This window comes from Carlito syrichta, unplaced genomic scaffold (genome assembly GCF_000164805.1).
Source record: "Carlito syrichta isolate Samal-C Ts95f unplaced genomic scaffold, Tarsius_syrichta-2.0.1 Scaffold303259, whole genome shotgun sequence".
In the NCBI taxonomy this organism is placed as follows: Eukaryota; Metazoa; Chordata; class Mammalia; order Primates; family Tarsiidae; genus Carlito; species Carlito syrichta.
In genome coordinates this window covers 71,195-76,647 of record NW_007247355.1, presented here as the reverse complement: position 1 = coordinate 76,647, position 5,453 = coordinate 71,195, and the positions used below count along the sequence as shown (strand labels likewise).

General features: G+C 37.4%; 1 long non-coding RNA gene across 1 annotated transcript; it reads right to left on the bottom strand.

Annotated features, from left to right (window-relative positions):
* Positions 1-2,798: 2,798 nt before the first annotated feature.
* LOC103260590 lies at positions 2,799-3,398 on the bottom strand. Its single transcript, XR_504298.1, has 2 exons — positions 3,177-3,398; positions 2,799-3,066 (listed from the first exon to the last, which is right to left on the bottom strand). It is a non-coding gene; the product is annotated as an uncharacterized LOC103260590 (long non-coding RNA).
* Between the last annotated feature and the right edge of the window lie 2,055 nt (positions 3,399-5,453).

Below are 5,453 nucleotides of genomic sequence, written 5' to 3'. Positions count from 1 at the left end.
TGCCTGAATGAAACATAATTGTACACCTAACCCTTAACTGTACCCCACAAAATCATAATACAAAAATTGATTAAAAAAACCTTACAGGTATAAATATAGAAGAAAATATTCATAGTTGAAGAGTTCACTCAAAGCATGGTTTATAAAAACGACATTGGTAAAATAAACTTATCAAAATTAAAAAGGTTTTTCTCTGTGAATGACACTGTTAATAGAATGAAAAAATAAGCTACAGACTGGAAGAAAATATTTTCAAACCACATATCTGACAAAGGACTTGTATCTAGAATATAATTTTCTAAACTCTCAAAACTCAACAATAAGAAGAAAATCAAATTAGAAAATGGAGGAAATATATGAATAGATATTTCAACAAAGAAGATGTATGGATAGCAAATAAGGACAAAAAATATTTTCAACATCATTAGCTCTTAGGAAAATGCATGATGGTGACCACAATGAGATAGTACTACATAGCTGAGTAGTCGCAACAGAGATCTTATGGCCCTCAATGCCTGAAATATTTACTTTCTAGCTCTTTACAGATGTGTTCTGAACTCATCTGGTAGGTTGCAAAGAAGAGCTGAGCCTACATTCATGTATGCCTGTCAGTTCTAATCAGTATGGGACAGTACAGGAATTGCAGAGCATCAGAACCCAAGTTTTGCTCCCAGCCTAGACACCCTTTTTTTCCAACTTACGTCACCATATAAACACCCTTTTACCCTTTAAGACAACCCAAGCACCACCTGTTCCTGAAATCTTTTCTGACCACTTACTCCCACTACAGGCTAGAAAAGGGACCTTCTTTTTCTTTTCATAATACCCTATGCATACTTTTGTCACATTTTAAAATAACGTTTGCTATGATCTGAATGTTTGTGTCTTCCCATAATTTATATGTTAAAACTTAATCCCCAAAGCAATAATATTAAAATGTTGAGGCTTCAGGAGGTGATGAGGTCCTGAGGGTCTAACCTTCACCCATGAGATTACTGCTTTTATTTTAAAAAGCTTGAGAGTTTGTTAGTCTCTTGCCCCTTCCACCACGTGAGAACACAGCAAGTAAGGGTCACCTATGAAGTAGAGGGCCCTCACTAGACACCAAATATATTGACACCTTCATCCTTGGACTTCCCAGCCTCAATAAACTGTTAGCAATACATTTCTATTATTTATAAATTACCCAGTCTACAATATTTTGTCATAGCAGCACAGATAGATTGGCAATGTTTCATAACTATCTGTTTGCTTGTCTCTCTCCTCAACTAGAGTGTAAGCTCTTTAAGAAGAGGTAAAGTATCATATCCATCTTGCTATCACCAGTACTCAGCATGGTGAAGTGAATATTTCATAAGCGCTTCTTGAATGCATGAGTAGGTGGATAGTTGGATGGATGAATAGACGGTGGGGGGAGATTTTGAGCGAGGAAGCCCATTTCCTAAAGTCACACAACATGTTTTAGCCAAATTAGAGTTTTCCCTAACAGCAATCTCAGTATTTCTCTTTCTTCACGGTGCGATTCTTTGATATACTCTTTTACCACAAACCACATATTTGCATGTGTACATATATGATCCTGTTTTTGCACGATGCTGTCACAAAGGAGGGATTATTTTATCAACTGAAACCCGCAAACGGGGACACCTAAGCTAAAGCCCAAATATTTTCATTTGACTCAGACCCTCACTGCGATTGTGCATAGTGGCCCCATTGTTATGGTTGCATACGGACCCTGGATTATAATCTTTTAATCCTCAGAAGATCATTCAGATTCAACTTGCCTTCACTGAGCATATGCTCTGTGCCAAACTTAGTGCTAGATACTTTCACATCCAATGTCTCACTGAATCCTGTACAAACTTTTGAAGATAGGTAGTATTCACTATCTCCATTTTAGGATAAGAAAACTGAGGCACCAGTGATAAACAGAGAACAGATAATCAGCTCAATGGGAAAATGGATAGTAATCTTCAATCTTAATCCCAGATTACACCATTTTCACCTCCCATTATGAAGCCATGTTATGAGTCAAAGAGTTATTATGGGCTTTTGGAAAGAAGCAAAGTTTTCTCTGCAATAAGTAGTACTCTAGATAGGGGAAACCTGGTCATCTGTGTTGAACTTGAATTAGTGGCATTTGCTTGAGTCTTGACTTCCATGCATACAAGAAACAAAAGGAGTGACATCATACTTCCTGGTTGACCAGGGGCCAACATAGGGATAGGGGAGCATATGGAGTCTTTGTCTTCAGGGGAAGATATATTCTCACAAGTTCTTCCAAATTAAAAACAATAATAAAAAGTGGAGAAAGTAAAACAGAAAAGTGGAATAAAGAAAAGACACTAAAAATACCATTTCTTCTGCCCTAGTAAGGTCAGTTTAACACAGTAACATGTCTCCCCTCTTGCTTCTTTGTAATTTTACTCTTAAGATCACAGATACAGTATTTAGCTTTATTATTCTTATTAAGATATAATCAGGAGTGTGGATCACAGGGTCAAATAGTCCTTGTGCCTTTTGGGAAATCCAAGTTGACCGGGTTCTTTCTTCCTCAGTCGTGTGTTAATGGGTAATTTGTCTATTCAGGATGATCAACCCCATTGCACTTTTTAAACACCTATCAGAACTGGTGCTGATGAATGGAAATACTGTATTTAATCATAAGTAAACCTTAATGGTATAAATAATCCAACCTAAGACAGTATTACATTGACCAGAGGCCAAGCCAAAACAGGCTACACAAGTGTAAAGGCCCCTGTGTCAAAGACAGTTTGAATCATATCTCACTCTGTGTAAAGGTTTCCATTTGACAGGAGTAGATTTAATACAGTCCAGTTCATACAGGGTGTTTGTAATTCATTGCTGGGTTTAAGAAAGGTGGAAAACTTTAAACAGGCAGACTGTATTCTAAAACCCTTTGTTGGACACCTGTACGCATACGAGAATGACAATCAATAGCAAGAATAACGGTTTTATCTCATTTCCACAGTACATTTTCCTTAATACGCTTCCAATCAGCAGTGCCCTACCTCTGGAATTCCAAGCTCAAATTGTATCTAAGCACTGTCAAATGAAAAGGAGATAATAAAATTACTAGTGTGTTGCAAGGTGATTAAATTTACATAATGACTCTGGATTTGATTAAATGCCAGATCCCCCTCCAAAAAAATTACCTGTAGAGGTATTAAATCTTACAGCCACACACACTTCACTGCGTTTACGCTTTATCCACAGAAGCTCCCGTTTATCTTAGCAGAGATTACTGCCATCCCTCCACAGGAACACAGCATGCAGGTAATGCCTGGAAGCTTATTCAGAAGAGTGGCAGGGGCTCATGCAGCTGATTTGCAGAATAAATATCAGAAAAATGTGAGAGAGCGCGCCTTTGTGTTCATCCAGAGAACAGACTGTACCATAGACTCAGATGGAGATTTTTTTCTACTTTATCAAAAAAGAAATGGCTTCTTAAAATGCCATCCAAATACTTTATCCTGAAACCCAAGACTTACTCCCACTAACAAACGCTAAGGAGATCACCATTGGCTTGCCTTTCCAGAAACACACTGGTGAGAAGAGAGGCTGTGGTGTGTTAGGTTCGGAATCCATTCTTGTCAAGTTGGTAGGTAACTAATGCATGTTCTCTCATTCTAAATACCATCCCAGACGGGGATTGCATTGTGACATATTTGTTCATCGCTTGGTTGCTGCATGACCCTGGATGGCAGTCTTTGGAATAAAAACATTCACATAAAAAAGTCAAAAACCCGGGTATTTTAGCGATGAATGCACAGCACAAAAGGCATCGTGACACAGCTTCTAGAACATCCATCATACCTACTGAAAAAGATTACACAACAAAAAAGCTCTTAAGCAACATTTGCCTATAGACCTAGCCCCTGCAAATGGGCTAGTATCAGTCCACCCACGTTCCAATAAAACATCAAGAATCAGGATTATAATATCAGCACGTTGTTCACTGGGTCCAAACTGCTTCAGTCAGAGAAAATCAATGACTTCTCTACTAAGACTGACGTAAACTGGTTGCTCCACACATTCTTAACCTCAGCAACAGGCAGAGTCTTGACTGGACGACTACAGAAACCTAACCCGCACTAAAGCTCTTGGTGTTGTTCAATGTTCTATGCATCCATCCATTTTTAAACATGTTACTATTTGCTATCAATCTCTTGCCAGTCATTTGCAAAGATTTGGAGGTGGCTATGGTCCACCCACAACCTACCTACAGTGCACCTGCATTACATTCGGAAAAGGAAGATTCAAGTCTCAGGTCAGTGCATTATCAGTAAATTGTAGAGTTAACCACAATTGTGGCAGGCAGGTTGCTGAGGCAACCTGAAACAATACTTTAGCGTATGTCAGACTAGCAGTACTTATGAAATAACCTTTTTAAAAGTGCCATTATTGGGCTATTTTTCAAGTGTGCAACAATTCGAATATAAAAAGACAAATTTTGAGTTGCCAGCATGAAGTAAGGACTATAAACTGTGGATTAACAATTTCTTGGCATCTGTTATAGCACTTAAAAGTATGTGTGAGTGCAATAAATAAATAGTTTTAAAAGGTACAGGATGTCTTTTAGTATTTCAAAAATTTTATTATTTTTCAAATTTTTGTAATAATCATTTGAAAGGCTAAAATCGAAAATTGCTTCCCTGAAAAAAAAAAAAGTCTTTTTCTTTATCATGCTGGCTATTATGGAAGAGTTCCTGTGAGTCATGAAGCTGCCTTTTTCCATTTTTCTTTTTAAAAAAATCCCCAGGGAACTCAGGGAATTAAGCTCATAAATTTAATTTCAATATCTGGTAAGCTGTGAGGACAATTATTAAGGCAGTCATTTATGAGAATCTAGGGGAAACCTGAATTATAAACAGTAGTCAATACAGATTCTTCACACACAAATCATGCCAAACGAAGCTAATTCCTGTTCATGATAGGATGACAAGCTGAATGGTGAAAGACGATGGAGCAAAGTTAACATATCTTAGAGAGGGAAGCATCTGGTATAATTTAATCTGACATTCTTATAGGAATACCAGAGAAAGACCATAAATAGAGCCAGTAAAGAGAAACCTGATGGAGGAACTAGAACTGGTTTGGTGTAAGCTCAAAGTGAGTGGAACATATAACAGAGTAGGATAAATTCCCAATGCAATACCACCCAGATCATGAACATATAGCTCTTGGCTTATATCGACACTGACCATGATCTTAGTCAATTATTATACAAAGTATATGTAACTACATGCACTACTGGGGAGATAATACATTAAATGCATTATTCATATATCAGAGACATTTAAATCCACCTCATGTGGCATATTTTTTCAAGTCAAGTGTTTCTCATAGAGAATGTTCATAAATGAATAGAAATGTAACTGGAGGGAATTTAGTCTGTACAAAAGGACCACCGAGAAAGAACTGACGGCTAT